This window comes from Anomalospiza imberbis, chromosome 14 (assembly GCF_031753505.1).
Source record: "Anomalospiza imberbis isolate Cuckoo-Finch-1a 21T00152 chromosome 14, ASM3175350v1, whole genome shotgun sequence".
In the NCBI taxonomy this organism is placed as follows: Eukaryota; Metazoa; Chordata; class Aves; order Passeriformes; family Viduidae; genus Anomalospiza; species Anomalospiza imberbis.
Genome location: NC_089694.1, coordinates 10,462,562 through 10,479,648, shown reverse-complemented (window position 1 = coordinate 10,479,648; position 17,087 = coordinate 10,462,562). Strand labels below are relative to the sequence as shown.

General features: G+C 35.8%; 1 protein-coding gene and 1 long non-coding RNA gene across 3 annotated transcripts in view; both read left to right on the top strand.

Moving 5' to 3' along the window:
• Positions 1 to 17,087, top strand: part of TENM1 (teneurin transmembrane protein 1) — an 838,901-nt gene that overhangs the window by 505,598 nt on the left and 316,216 nt on the right. The gene's annotated exons all lie outside the window — the stretch shown is intronic.
• LOC137482513 (uncharacterized) lies at positions 8,322 to 14,117 on the top strand. Its single transcript, XR_011004108.1, has 3 exons — positions 8,322 to 8,483; positions 13,141 to 13,293; positions 13,879 to 14,117. It is a non-coding gene; the product is annotated as an uncharacterized lncRNA (long non-coding RNA).

The following is a 17,087-nucleotide window of genomic DNA, read 5'->3' as shown; positions in this document are numbered from 1 at the left end:
TCTCTAATTCTTGTGAGATGGCAGTGAAATGTGTCATCCATATGTTACATACAATACATTGAATGTATTGTATATACATTTTGTATGTATAGTTTTTTTTTGTATGTATGTATATTGTATGTACATTTCTTGTACACAAGAAAATCTGTGCCTATTAATGTATATATGTATTTTCATTAAGGTCAAAATTAACAAAAAAATCTTTTTGCTAAAGCTTTTATTTTTTTTTTCAAATGTATTGTCTAGGTCAAGCCTAGTTAGCTACCCAGAGGCAATAAGTCATATTCTGACTGTACCACACAAGCTGGAAAATTGTTATCTAATTTAATTAGTAAAAAGCTGCAACTGCTTCTTGCATCACATCTCACATGTCACAGCTGAGGCCATTTTAAACAGGAACTTCCTAGTCACATATTTTAACTGGAACTTCACCCTCTGTAAAGCAGGTTTCAGTTTTGGATTGGGTGTTGGAAAGTCTTGGTCAGAAACAAGAAATGTAGAGATCATATCTGAGTAACTCTGCAGACTTTCCATCCTGGCGTTAACATCCCATGTGATTTCACAGTGTAACCGTGGCTCAGTTTGGTGTTTGGTTGAAGCTGTGTATGAGATTTGGGGCTGTGGCATCAGGAGATGAGCTTATAGGGGAGTTGGCACAGCCTCCACCTGTGCTTCTCAAGCATTGCTCTGAGGCCAGGATAAACTGTTATCTGGAGGAATTTCATGAAACTAAGCAATTATTTCTGTTACTGCAAGGATCTTGAGAGAAAATAATTAGTTTAAATGAAGGCAATCTTCTGCTTTTCCTCCCTCTGTTACTGTTCCCCTTCCCCCACTTCAGACAGACAGGCTGCAAAGTCTAATTTTACATGAGTAGAATAAAAAGGAGAGAAAGTTCCTGTAAAATGTTTGTCTTGTCACCAGGACAGAGGGTTTGGGCTGTGTAAGAGCTAGGATTCTCAACAGATGCAGTCAGCAAGTTTCAGAACACCTGAAACTTTCCACTACTAAAGCTATGTTAAGCTAAATATTTTCTTCAAATTCTAACATGCACTGCATAGTTTTTGTTGATGTTTCTATTAAATGAAGTCTTGTGCTATTATGGACCCCATACTTTCCTTTCATCTCGTATATATTAGTACTGAAGGAAGTGGAGGGAAAACTATTTCACCACTTTTATAAATTTAGCCTTTTTGATGGGACATCCAAGTTTAGATACAGTTTGTCAATGGGAATGGGGCATATTTTCAGAAGGGAAATTTTTCACTCTTTAAACAGTGATCTCAGTGTTGCATTCATTATGTAATGCCTCAAATTGTTCCCTACATTAGACTAACTGATGCTGAAAAATCTAATATACTAATAAATCAAATAAAGACTGGTAGAGAAGAAAATGAATATTCTCAAATGCTTTCTTCTTCATAAACTAAAAGGAAAATAATAGCATAAACTTAAAATAAATGAGATTGCATTAGTACTTGTGTAAGATTCATTGGAGGAAATTTCATATCCTTACATTATTTTAAAAAATCTTTATAATCTCTGGTCATAATCCTGGTTACAAACCTGATTATTTCTACATGCCAATTCTGAATCACAGAGTCTTTGTGCTCTGGTTGTTTGGTTTACCTTCAAATTGTGGATTTACACAGAAAATAAATAGTGGAGTATTTCTGAATCCCTTGCATACTGGCATAGATTTTGATTTCCTGAATTAATAGGAGAGAGGTATCTGACATGATAAAACAAGAAAAGAAATCACTGCAGTGCATTCAGATTAGCTGCATTTTTCCATGAGGCAGAACAAAATTAGCAGGTATCTGTCATGAAAGTAAACCGTGTCTTTGTTGATCCATCAACTGGGTTAAAATACAGGAAAAATGAATATACATGGCATTTGTGGAGTGCGTTTCATCTTGACGGACTTTGTAATCATAAAGTGAAGAGACTCCTAGAAATAGGAGGGTGATCAAAGCTGTTCAAGAGGGTGTTCAGGCAACATCTGAGTTGTATTAAACCTTGATAACTGAGTCTACTTATCACTCATCTTAATTATTCTTTGTTGTATGGGTAGTTCCTGCTTTAAAACCAGTTTGAACATGGAGACAGAAAGTGAAAGGATGGTAGGCAGGATCACGTTCAAAGAGCTCAGAAGCTCACACGCTGTCCACCTTCCTGCTGAGAAAGGTCAAGGTTCAGCCAGGCAGCTCAGGGATTTTTATTGAGGGCTCTTGAAAACCTCCAAGGACAGGAATTGCACAAGCTCTTTGGGCCCCCATTCCCCTCCTCGACTGTCAGTCCCATGCCCTGAATCTGTCAACTGATCGTACCTTTCCTGCTTTCCAGTGATGGAAAATTCAGACTGTGAGTGATGTGATGAACCTTGTTCTGCTTTGTTTTGTGAGTAGTTTTATATACTGTGCAGAATAAATGCATGAGCTTTCATTAATTAGAGTACTCCACAGAGAACTGTGGAGTTGTTTGTTTCCAAAAGATAGATAAAAGCTGAAAATCTGTAGCTAGAGCCTTTGACAGCTGGCTAGAGCCTAGAGACAGCTGGCTCTGGCAAGGGGATTTTGGATGTTGAAAAAGGTGCCCCTTCCTTTAATTTCTTTAAGGTAGGGGTTTTAGTGGTTGAGTTGCCTGAATTTTAAATAGATATTCAACAAAGCTTATGTTGTCCCAGCGGGTTTTTCTAGATAGCATTTCTGCTCTTCCTCACTCTAGAATTTGTCGTTCTTTCGGACTGCAGACAACCTCAGTAGTCAGACGTCTCTGTGAAAATGCTCTGAAGTACAATTATTGACAATATTGATGTTTTAATTGTTCTCATTAAGTTCTTAAGACTTTGCTTCATTAAGAAAGTGTGGAAAGCTCCAAGGCATTTTTTCAGACTTAAAAAATCCAGTCTATTAACGTTTGGTTCCAAACTGAATGTTTCCTTCATAATAACTCATTTAAATATAAATGTATATATACATACACACACACAAATAATATTTAAAACTAAATGGATAAAAAAGATTTAGGATTTCCTCAGTCCCTTGAAGAAGGCTGTGCTAAGTTAAGAATTGTTTGAAAGCAGGTTTGATTTTTTTGCAAGTCATAGTTATTCTGTTTCATTTCTGTGTAAAGGGCAGCTCTCAGCATAATCACAGCTGTTATCTTCTTCACCTGTATCACAAATGTTGTTTTTTTCCTCGGTTCAGCAGCAGATTTGGGTATTCCTACATTAAAAAAAAAAAGAAGTTGCTATATATATTTTATATATTCCTATATTCACTTTAAAGGATTTGAACATATGACAGACATGTAACACACTGGGTTAGAGAAACTCCCACTATTCTTAATAAGTACCTCCACGAATAGCCCTCCTGTGTGTGCTTGTGGACATATCTCCTGAATTGTGTTTTTACAGCAAATTACCTGTGTTGGGAAGCTCTGGGTTATATTTTTACACCAATTTCCTGACAGCATGATTCTGCTTGATTCTGCTCTCAGTGCCACCACCATGAATTAGTTTTCCTAGGCAAAATTCAAATAGTAAACACCACTCTATGCAGTGTATTGTAGTCAAAACATATAAACCCCAGGAATGCTACATGTACTTGTGTTGTTTTTGACTTCACTCAACACCAAGAGCTATTGGCATTTTGTGATGGACAACAAAATCCATAAATTTAGTGTGTATTGCAGCGTTGCCTTTCTTTGGCTTGTGATTATCATCTGCAAGTAACATTTCTGCTAAGCACTCAGTTTATTACTCCTACATGACTTACAGATTATCAAGGTTTCAAGAGAAAACAGACAACACAGAGATGAAAATTATGCTGTGCTGGCAAAGATGGACGAGGTGATCTAAAAAGATCATTTACATTTCTAACTACACTGATCTTATTAATTATATATATTTAGATCTAAGCAAACATATGAAAGCAGTAACTGAAGATTCTTGTTCAGTTAAAAACTCTCTATTTGGTTATCTTTTCCTTGGAGCTGAATAGAAAAGCATATTTTGAAGTCTAAACTTTGAAAATCCTTTCATCAGAGAACAGTAGCTAGGCTGGTGCTCTTGGAAAGAGGCATCAGGGCCCTCCTGGAGAAGTCAGAGCATTTGTTTGTCCTACCATGATTAGGTATTAGTGCTGAAGCCTTGGTTGCCACCCAGCCCTAACACACGAGATGGAACTGCAGAAAACATGGCAGTCCATGCAGAAAGCTGGTGCTCCTGTCTCCCTTCTTACAGGACAGTGCAGGCTGCTCAGCTGGAAGGGTGGTGTTTCAGCAGCTGTGTCTCCCTGGCTTTGCCCTGGCTCAGCCCCCTGCCCCACCCTGCCTCCCCCCTGACTGTCACCCTGCAGTTCTTGATCCAGGAGTAAAGCCTAAAAGCTTCTGCTCCTCAGCATGGATTGCCTAAGCTCTCCAGTTTGGGCTTGGCTTTCATGTTTTCCTATGGACTTGGTGATCTTAAGGGTCTTTTCCAACCTAAATGATTTTAAGATTCTGTGTCTCAAGTGGTGACAAGAAAAAATGATTAATTTCCCATCAATCTGAAACCACATTAGATTTTGCTTCATGTCATGCTGGAATTAATGACTCTTGCTGAATTGCTTTACAGGCACAGGGTTATTCCCCACCCAAGCATGCACAAAAAGTCCTGTTTCTGAGAGCTGAGCAATTAACTCCTGTCTACAGCTTACCTAGAGATGAAGGAGTGATTACTCATATATGTCCTAAAATATTCCCCATGCATTCATGTCTTTAAGAAGGGACTTTTTTCACTGACTTGCCATTTTGCAAGCTTAGAGGAATGGAGTTGAAACTTTAAAATTAAAAACAAATGTCCTGGTTTTGAACAATAGTAATGGAATAGCCCATTGGGGTGACTTTTCCCCAGAGGGTCTATGTTCAAAGAAAAGTGACAGCAGCAAGCTCAGGCAGCAGAATAATCCTATCAGCAGAACATTCAAATTATTTTATAATGAAATAAAATTTGTAACATTTATAGAAGCAGCAGATGCTTTAAGACCTCCAAATTCACTGGCCCTGAATATATGCAGAATTACAATGACAAAAGGTGGCAAATGTTGAAGTTTTAATGACACCCACTGCACTTGTAATCATGTAAATTCCATTACTCTGAAAAAAAGTTCACATGACTCTGTTCTAAGCAGTAATGATTTGTAGTATTATACTTTTATGCTATTTTTCTATTTTTATTCTATTCTATTTCAGGTTAATTAAATCTTGATGTTATTAACAGGTATTCTAGTGAAATCAAGAACTGAGAAATGGTATTAATTTATTCTCAGAGTATTTCAGCTGAGGCATGTGGAGGAGCATACTGAATAGTTTTGTTTGGATTTTGCCATGCAAATAAATACATATTAGAGCATTTTAATTAATTGACCAAACTATGTGACTTTTATACCATTTTAAGGTTTACATTTGGGATCATATAAAAAGACCAGGAAGGTTTCAGATAGGTTTGTCAATATCCACTTGACTTTAGCACTGTGCTTTAGGGTGAATAGGTTTTCAACTTTTTTCATCAAATTTCTGTTCATATGAAAATAAGAATTAACATCTACTGTGGCTGCAGTAAAGAATAAGAGCCTTTTGTAAGCCGTATCTGAAGAATTCTGTAATGTTTGAGGAAACCGAGTAATGGCCTTTTGTTTTGTAAGGGTACAGAGGTTGTCTCATTAGAAAAGTGAGAGGTCTATCCCTTAGAGTTTACAGTTTGCATATTTAATTAAAAACATTAACATAGAATTGTTCCCTCACTCTATCGCTCTGCTGTGTGCATGTGTGTGTGCAAGAAATCCAGCATTTCTAGCCTTGCTAAGGAAGCCTCAATTTGCACTGCTGCAATTAGGGCTGAGCACAAGAATGCAAAATATGGAGGTTATCCTCTGTTATTTTCTGTCTATTAATTAGCCACAAGCTAAATGTGCTATTTCTAAGCTTACTTACCAAGAGAACAATGAAAACATACTAGTTGCACTAAATGTGTAGATTTAAAAGCAAAGTGGTCTTGGCTATAATAATATTACTTTTATTAATGTTGGAACTATGTTTGCAAGAATATATTTTTGTTTTTAATATTACTTTGAAAATCAGGAATGCCACATTGAATGACACAGGCAACGAAAAGGATTTTAGTAAAATAATATTAGCAACTCCTACCTTAATTATGTTTCCTTTTTGGAAAAGAAAACGCCCCACCGTCCCTTATCCTCCTTGAGTGCCCTTTAAATCAGGACACCATTGACACTTTGTTTCCAATTAACAGTAAAAACCTTCTTTGATCCTTTGACTTTTTTATGAGATGAATTTATATTTTCTAGACTAACATGCATGACAACATAATTCTCCACACTCATTAATATTCAACTTCTTTGCTTTAATGAGGGAAACGAAGAGGAATGGAATGTCATCTGCTTATCTAAAGCAGCAAGGGCTTTGCTAATATTCACACACAAAACACCCACATTTAAATAACATTGAAGCTGTGACACGTTTGGCCAACACCAGGTCATTCAAAGTTAAGCCTGACACACTCAGAGGTGAATTAGATCTCTATGCATGACCTTCCCACATCAAATCTGGTAAATCTGTGTTTCCACTCGATTTTTTCCTATTTTTGAGATATGATATGTGGAAAGATTAGTAGGTTTATTCCTATGAAATACTGAACCTCGGGCATCTGCTGATTCCAATGTGACTCACTGTTGTGTTTCCCATATAAACCTCAGTGGGATCCCTAGAGCTAAGAATAGGCATGACTCCTTATTCCAGCTGTGGTTTTGACCCTAAACATCTCTATGGCAGAACTCCAAGAAGAAATCCACATTTTGGTTCTGACTCCATTGAAACTTCATTGATATTAATATAATCCAAATTTTGATAAGTTTTACTACTACAACTGGGTTAAAATAAAGCATATGTATATCCTGTATTAATTCTCAAGTGGCATAAAAATTTGCATTCATAATTTTGCATCTAGTTTAAAAGCCAGACAACTCTTGCAAAATTTAATGTAAAATTATCTTTTGGAATACATGGATTAAATTGAAAGAGTGTACTCTCCTTCCCTATTTCCTGTTTCTCACTATTATTAAGAGATTTTATAGTACAAGAATATTAACTTTATTTGATATGAGTACTTAAACTGCCAGCTTAGAAGGCTGGGTTTCTAAAAATATCCCCTAGTTACTTCTTAAAATAGCTACTCACAGTCTATATAAATTCGTGCACTAATTCTTCAGTAATATTTTAATAAGATTTCTAATAACTTATGTTACTTTTGCACTTCTAGAAGGACTTTCTGTTTTGGTATAGAAACATGATTGTGTAATTTTTTCATGACTTTGAGAATTTTTTGGCACAGAGTATTATGGATCTTTACAAAGAAATAGAAATCTATACCTGTAATACTTTTTAGTGCATGATGGAAACTCTTAGGTCAATAGCATTACCACTAAAATGGAAAATGCTGTACAGAATGTCCAGAAAAAGTCTCCATTAGCAGCAAGCTTGAAAACCTGAAAACAGATGTGACACTATTAGTATACAGATGGAGTTTAGAGAAATACACAAAGCTTTCAGTCAGCTAAGGATAAAATAAAATGGTGTTGAGGTATAGCTGAATAAAAAAGAAATAAATAAGAGTTAAGTCTTGATAGCTTATCTGAGATTTTTTAGTGAGCTGGACTTGAAATAAGTTTCTTTTTAAAAGCATTCTGTATTTGAACAATGTATAAAAAAATAAACTATTTTTTTTTCCTTTGTGATATATCCTTTAGATCAGTCCCTTTTGCAGCAATTTTCCTGGTATTGGATGCACTTCACCTTATGATCCTGATATCAGCTTCTGATATCAGCAAAATCTGAATGCTTCTGGAAAAAAATTATATACAGATTAAGTGTTAGTGGAACCATAGTTTTTCAAGTACTTTGAAAACTTGTCAAGTCACTCATTTTCTCTGTATAAGCTTTTCTGTACAGCTGACAGTTTTAGCACTGTAATGCTGGAATCTTACAAACAGTTGTGACCAAATCCTGCACTTTCCACAATGGTTGAAGTGAATGCAAGCCTACGAGGCATTGAATGGAACATTGAAATACAGTCCCTGAAATGTCATCTGATGGACGGAAGGACAGGCTGAGAGCAGCTGGGGAGAGGCTGCAGCCATGGCCCAGTGTGTGCTGCAGGTGGGGCTTCTCTGTGTGGGAGAACATCTTCATCCTGCTTCCACATCAGTGACTTGTAAAATGCTTTGTGCTACACCTGGGGTGCTGGGATACGGGAAAGGTGAGAAAGCACACGAGAGAGGAGGTGGCATGATAGGAGTGGAGGGGGGGAGAGATCCAGGAGATTCCACTGTACATGTCCCGATCATGTCACTCATGGGATTTTCATCTCTATGCATGGAGATCCACTTCTCTCAAACAATAAATGTAAAGCAAGGCATCAAATGGTAAATTAGTTGTTCATCTCATACCTGTAGGATTTGCTTGAGATTGTCTTGAGTTCCAAGACACTCTTCTACTGTGCTCAGAGCACAGCAAAAATGGAGCCTTATTTTGGGGTGACTCAGAGGCCAACCACAGATAATGCTGTGCAAATATATTGCTCCAAAAAAACTATTCAGTATGTTCATCCTTTAATTCAGAGTTGCAGTGTTATATTTTCCACAAGGATGACAAATTGGGGAGGGGGAAGGGGGGGAGAAATAGATGTAACAAATAGATTTTAAAATTAGAATTATCAATATGCTGTGAATACTGGAATACATCCACTCAGTAAGAGCAAAGGCATACAGATCAGAATTCTTAGATAACAAAAAGGAATAAACTGAGTATAGTAATGGAAAGATATTCACTTCTTCACTTCTCAATATTCATTGCTGCTATATCAAGCAAAAAGACTTATTTATATTTATAGATTGAAGCATATCTCAGATGATATAGTAATCTAAAATTTTAGTGTCATGAGAGAAGTCTATATTCACAGCACCAAAAGATCTGCTTGCTTGGGGAGCAGACATGGCACTGGAGTTTTCCCAGTGCTACCATGCCATGACCTTCAAGTGTCATTGTTTAAAAAACAGGATAAGGTTTCTCACTGTCCCCTTTTATATCCTTGCCTCCTTATCAGAGCTGCTAATGAAGCCTTCTCTTAATAGTAGTTACTATGGTACTAATGATGTGGATATGTTCATCACCAAGTATTGCTGTGATACAATTGGTTGTGTCCAAATGGGGCCCTTGCAGTGAAAATTATGTTTATTTGACTATAGCTGAAGACCAGCACCAAGACTTACTAATTTTCTTTACAAGGTACAATCTAAACTATTTTATTTAATAATCAGTTATTTGTCTAGCACACAGTAGAAAGGAATGTAAAGGCAGTTCATTTCACCCCTGAGAAGCAGCTTTTATGGACAGAACTGTTGTTACTGGAGCTGGTGGCACGCCATGGCTAGAGGTAGTGGGGAGGCACATTGTTTGTGCCAGCTGCATGGCTTCAGCTGCACTTATGTCTGATGTCAGCATGGGGCTGCTGTTCTGTATTTGAAATGTCCTCTGGATAAAAATTTCCATCACAGCTGCCTTAACCAATTGACAGAACATTCTGTCTGAAGGTGCAGGCAGCTGTGTGGCTCCCAGAGCAGAGATGGATAGCTTCTATCAGTACTAGAAGAAAAGGAGCCTGTCTCCCAACCATAAACTGAAACATGTTCTCACGATCAAAGGTGAGAAACATTGTTCACCCTGAGGAAAGAGGAGACTCCTTTTTTTTTCATACTGATTTCCTATTCTGATGTAGTCTAAATACCTAAACACACACACTATTGAGAGTCTTATGAAAATGGATTTTAATGGCTTGTATTGAAAAGACATCTTCTTTCAATGGCTCTCAGAGAATAGTGGGAAATTCTGTAATAAGCAGATTCATGTCTGTAGAAAGTTAAAGAATAAAACAGCCTATACTTTCCAACAGATAGCTGCCAGTATAAATCTTTCCTTGCTTGCAATGCCTTTTCTTTTGTCTATCATATCAGAGAAACTCTTTGAAAATATGGAGTAAATATGACTCAGACTAGCAGAGGACTTGACAGAGCTACTGAAGCTCTTTGGTGGCACTAGAACTACTCACAGCATGAGTAAGACACAGGTTAAACATATCTGTTCTCAGGATACTGCAGATCAGCATTATTTTTCAAGAGGCCTGCAGACTGCAAGGCAAACCTTTGTTCAAAAGCTGAAGGGAAACTGTGATGGATGCAAGAATTTCACTTAAAAAGCCACCACTGTTTTGGTGAGCTGCACAATTTATTATGCACCGTTTATCAACCCAGGAGCGTATCCAGGTCATTACAAATTTGATGTTTGCTTACTCAGTGATACTGCTTCCTATACATATTTCAGTGACAAAAATAATTTTCCTGCTGTGTTTCTCCCAGTCAGACCAACAAAAACTGAAGAAACTGAATGGAGTTTTATTTTAGAGATTGGATCAGAAATGCAATTGCAATTTTTAATGAATTCTTTTAAATTAAAGTTAATTCATTGCTGAATAGCAAGACAAAGGCCAGAATTCTAGGCAAAATACAGAAACTCAGAGGATAAAAATCCAAGATTTAAAGATGTTTGTATAATCTCTTCTCAAAACTTAGGCCTTCATTTGCAGTTCTGTAATTTCCTGCCAATGTAAAATCTTTAGTAACAGTCACATCCAGACACTATCTTAAAATTTTTAATGACGAAGTATTTCCCTCTATATAGTGTTCCTTAAGGGAAGATAAAATTGGTGATATAATTTCAAAACATTGGTATTATAAAAACTAATCAATTATGTCATTTTCTTACTTGACAATCTTTGACTAGATAATGACATTTTATGTTGATCTTAACTTAATTTTGACCCTGATAAACAGGCAACATTTAAAAACAATTTACAGTAAAGTAGGGTAATCTGGAATCACAGTGGCAAGATATAAAATGCCCCAGTGTTAATTAAGGAACCATTTTTCAGTGTCTTACTTTCTCAGATACACATATTGAAGCAACTCCCCTAAAGCATAAACCAGCCCAAGTAAACAATGTTAGATGAGGTTTTCTGAGATTTACCTGCTCTCTATTGGCCTTTATCTACTCACCTGCAAACAAGGCTCATCAGTGCTTATGGATGTGTTGCTATCAAATTTGTAGGTTCCAGATTACTGAAATGAGAGGATATTGTTTTCTGTCATTCAATCAAGTTATTCCATTGACTTAACAGAATTTGTATGATTACAATTCCTTTAGTGTTTCATGAAAGCAGAATAATTTACACTGTAGTAATGTATTCAGCCATGGTTGACAACAGCATTAAATGAGTGCTGCTTTCTTTAACTGAGGTATCAAAAAGAACCAGGAAGAAAGGACAAAAGAAAAGGGAAAAGTAAATAAAATTATACCTCATGGAAAGAGAAAGCTCTTGATGAAAAGAAAATAAATTTTCAAATTGTGACAACTATCTGAATAGGAAAGCACACTAGAATCAGATGAATCGGAACACCCTGGGCAAAACATCCACAGTGTGTACTCCTTAAGAAAGAAAACTACTGAAATAAAGGAGCAGATAAAGAGCTGTAAGAATCAAAGCACATATTAAGTATGTTGAAATCAATTTACAGAACAGAAATCCTAATTCAAAAAAAGTGCATTTGCTATTTATCAAACTGCTGAAAAAATGACATTTTTTAGTTAAAACATTAATGCTCCAAGATGATACATATAGAGCAGAAAGATAAATATCTGCCCATTCCTCTTCAGAATTTCATTTGACTTCTAAGAAAGAAACTCAGCTGGAAAACTGATGGGATACAGAGCTAAACTTTTTTCTTTCCCCTAGAATTAGCACAGTAAAATACAGACAAACTGCAGAGGCAACTAGGGTTGTGATCATATGTCTAATTTCCTTTGTCTTCTATTTCCATAGAAATTGTGTGAAAATATGATGGTAACACAGAAGCTCCTCAGAACCTTGACATCTGTATATTAAGTTATTAATAAAGTACAAAAAAATCTGGTTTTCTCTGCCATCCCATTTATAGTATAATTGCTTCCTAGCTCAGTCTCTGTTACTAATTCTAAATGAATGTTGTCAAATTGCAAAGTGCATATTGTTGTCAGTATAACCTGTTATTACACGCTAATACTGTGTGTTAATGAAGTGTTAAATATCCAGAACTGCCAACACCTTGATCCAAGGGAATATGAACACTATGAAATAGATGTGATACATGGCTAAAGTGATAAAAATTATTGATCATTGCTTGGATGCATTTTTAATATAAATTAAGTATATCTTTCTAAATTAAGATATCTAAATAATCTAAAGGGCCAGATCTTGGCTTCCATCTCTCTACATTAATTTCTTGTAAACTGTTAATTCTCTTTCTTTAGGGTTCAATTCTCCAAAGTGCTGCAGCTACATTGAAAAGACTGCACACTCTTGCTTTGTACTTGATAATAACAGTGTTCAACACTTTGTAAGCTCATGTCTTGAATAATCAAACTTATTGATATCAGTAGCCTTATTCAATATTTAAAATTGCAGTTTAGAAATGTAGTCATTTTTCATGTGAAGAAAGGAATATGATGAAAGTCTACAGGGCAGTGATGTGCCTCAGAAATCATTCTACTGAAATGAATTACTTTTTTGACTGAGTAACTTCAGAAGGTATTCACATCAATATGGTTTATAACACGTGGAAAGGAAAATTGACAAGAATTCTTTGGAAAATAGAAGCAGTACTTTCTCACCACTTCATAAACACTGAAATATACATTCTTTTATGTAAGGACGAGTGACGGGGTTGAGATGTTCCTTGCCATCTGACCTTTTTAAAGGAATCAATCTTACTGAAAACCACAAAGATGCAAAGGTATCAAATGTAAAAGGAAGTGACAATGAGTGTGGACAGTACTGTCACAGAAACGGGAGCACATTAGGACAAGCAATACTACTTTTATTAGTAGCTGTCCTTCCTAGGAGATTGCTTAACTCAGCCCATTTAACAACCTGTTCCTTGCCTTTACTTTTCAAAATGCATTGACATTTGCCCTTCTTATTTCTGGACGCAGCCAAACAAATCCAATAGACTGGGTCCAAGTATGGAAAACAGCAGTGTCATAAAGCTTAATTTCAATAACAAGCTTCAGCAGCTCAGAAAATGCATACTCTTCATTCCTCTTACAATGGAAAGAAGTATCATTTAGCCTCTAACAAGGAAAGAGGTAATGAGATAAAGATTTAATGCTTGTGTTTATATAGAAGGCTTATCAACTGGAGTAAAGTTTGGTTTTGTTTGATGGGCTTTTGAAGAGGTTTTTTGGGTCACATTTAAAAGTAAAAAATTTATATTTCTTGAAAACAGATTACTAACAATTTCTCTTAAAAGGTATATTGGTTCAAAAGAATTTGTGCAGTAAACATTATGTACATATCTTCATGCAGCTAAATATCAAAAGTTATTTTCTACACTTGTAAAGTTATTACATTTTTCTCTTCTGTTCTTCCACACCATACCAATAGGGATTTTTCACACTCCCATCACATACTTTTCATTAACAGAGACTATTGTTTATTGTGTCAGTGCTGTTCTAACAGAAATAAAAATAAGGTCTGGAATATGGTCCAGTTGCCAAACTGGGAGCAGGACCTAATTTGAGTAGATCTAACTTAGTGCTGGATTCCTAAGTCAGTGACTCTGGAACAGTGACATAAGAGTCTTTACTTATTTTTTGCATTACTCCCACATCATCACTCAGTGAGGAAGCAGGAGCTGCAAGGTAGCTCAGACTTCTTCTATTTCCCCTCAGCCAAGATTGATTCCAGCACCACTGGCTGCAGTAACTCCCTTGACCCTTGCAGTTTGCATTCCATCACTTCTGGTCCTCCTGCTTTTTATCTCCAGCAAGGATGAGAGAATAGGATTCAGGAAGAATGTCAGCAGTCAATCAAAAGGCTGGAAGCCATTGCATTTAGTTGCAGTTACTGAGAGGCTTGGCTAGTTGTCACTTTTATTAGTTTTGAGAAAAAATAAATGTATGTAATTCTTTGCTCTCCACGACCACTGAGAGTTTTATGGAACAGAAGCTCTTTCTGCATTTGATAGGTTATCCAGCAAAAGGATAATTACATCTGTTGAGCTCGCTGAAAAAAAAGTTATCTTTTTGTGACAACTATGTAAAATTATCAAACAACTGACAATTGTGGCATTTATAGTAATGTGAGATCTTTGAAAGAGGAAAAAAATAATGCATTTAAATCTACAAAATATTGTCTTCAGCTGTAAAAATTTGGTGAGATAGATACTATTTAGCAATGTTGCATGGCAAAGCACAGTTTTAAGAAGTATTACTGCACTTTTCCATTTATCTTTCAACTCTGCCTATATTTCATTATTATTTCTACTCATGACTCATAGTATTTCTATATTTTTCTACTAAGATTGACATATCTCATTTATTTTCACACCAGAAACCTTTCTTATGCATTTCCACAGCAAGATATTAGATCCTTTTAAATAGTATATAGGCTTAAGGCCTCATTTTTCCAAATTCTAAAATTCAAAGCTGTGGGAGCTGCTATACTACATATACATCCCATCAGTGGACCACAGGATATGTAATAATATTTCTATACCAAGTTAAGGCTCCCTACTATGTGTGTGTGTGTATATATATATAAATTTAAACACATATGTGAGACGATCAGTTTGCAAACAACTGAACTGCACATAATTTACTCATTTATAAACAGACTTTTCATCCAGTCATTCATTTTTATACCAAATATTATGTTAGATTCTTTGAAATGGATTGTCCTCTTCCCATTCCCTACACAAACAACATAAAGAAGCATGAGGTGAAAGGGGCGTGAGGGAACTCTGATGCTTTTATTCTCATTCCCATGAGAATGATTGTGTTTCTGATCCATTGCTGCACAGTGAAAATTCAAAATAAAGATTTTGCACTTCGGATGAATAACAGAAACATTAAAATTTACTTCAAGTATAGCAAAACTATAAGTTTAACTTACTGTCCCATATCCCCATGTGTTATTTAGTCAGGTTTACATACTCAATACATTTTCCCAAAGGCTATTGCAGATTTACAATGCATTCTGCTTTTCTGAAGTACTTGCTTGTCTACAAAGTACTACTGATAAAAATTAGATATCAAACAAATAAGATGGGTGTCAGAAACTTATAAATAATTAATTGAATTCTAGTTTACTAATAAATATTACAGAAAAGACCAATAGGTTCCAAAAGAGTATTTCCCTTATAGCTTCTTTTTTAAAGTGCAAGGGTGTGATACTGTTTAGGAGGCTGAATTAGATATATCTGGATTTATAATTAGTTCAGCTATTAACCTTTTCTCCAGTTTCTCTCTTTGGTGATATACTGTACTATAAATTCCATAAGATATTACCTTGCAGAAAATATGGTTTTTCATAAATGCCCCATGCATATTTCATAATCACTTTTAATTTATTTATTCTCTATCTGATTCTCTACTGTCTCATACTGGTGCAGTTTTACCTGTGCAAGATGGATACAAACACAAATTTGAGAACACTTAAAGAAAATGTTGTTTTTTAGGTTTTTTTTAAATGGATATGAATTACAAACCTTCCAAATGGTTGAGGCAGCTCAGAACTTTGGGTGAGGAGTAATGTGCCTAGCAGAAATTGCAGGCAGACCTAAGGTACTAAATCACTGTGTAACAAAATTACTAACTTTTATTCCTTCTGAGCCCATAATTGCCCAAGGAGAAGTGTGTGCACATATATATCTATATATTTGTGTATACACACATATACACACAAATATATATATATATCTATGCAAAGACTTCTGCAGGTGACCAAGATTACTGCACCCAGATCTCTAAATGGGTTATTTTGAGAAGTTGCATCAGAACCTTCTGCTCAGAGCTGATGGAAGCCAGTAAATGGGTGCCCATTAATGCTGCATTAGCATTGTAAAACTGCTGCACTTCACAAAAGCCTGCCAGAACACGACCCAGCCTGGACTCTTAAAATGACTGCACATGTATTTGTAATTTGCCATCCATTCAGAAGCTGAAAAAAGGAGAGATCAAATTATCTAACTCTTCACAGGAACTTCTGAAAAACCAAACACAATGTTGTTGTGGTGTAACAGATACCGATATGTTTCAAACATATCTGTAGAAAGTTTGTAAACTCAAAATACTTGTTTTAAAGATATTTTAATTAATTGTTCTGTTCCTTCATATATTTTAGAACAGTAGGTTCATGTCTATAGGGATTTCAAAAGTCAAAACTGACAGTACATATTTAACTATCATAACCACCCAGCAATTACATTTAGCTTCTGCATTCTCATCTAACTAGCCTTGCAATCCAGGAACTTCTGTGCATATTGGGATTTCTGTAAAAGTTAGCATTAATGAAATAGAGTTTTAAATTTCCCTAGGCTCAAGCTAGACATTAAGAATATAAATGTAAATTAGCAGAGAAGAGCAAGCAGACTTGAATACTAACATTTTCATCCCATAACTTTTAGTTAAAAATGTGCTACAGAATGTGGGATTCAGCCTTCTGCAACTGGCACCCTCAAACTCCATTAATAATTATCAGAATATTTCTGTAATTGTCTATGTGCTTGCTATAGCACTGTAAGATTCAGACACCATCCAGCTACAGATTATTACTGTCTGTCTGATAAATAATTCCTGTCCAATTCCATTTTGACTTGAACACTGCTTCGAAAAAGGTTCTTTTCTGCTTAAAAAAATCCAGTTATAGAACAAATGTGGCCACAGTATTCTACTTATTTCACTTTTTACTGGCAAGACAAGTCTTGCAAATTCATTGCCTTTTCCTGACATTTTTATAGCCACCTGCAGTGCTTACTTTCATTGCAGTGTATTTTGTATGATCATGGGTGTCCACACTCTGCTTTTGTTAACTCTCTATCCCCATCACCACTGACAGTATGTTCTGATGATAAGCAAATGAAAAAAAATCCATGGTGAGA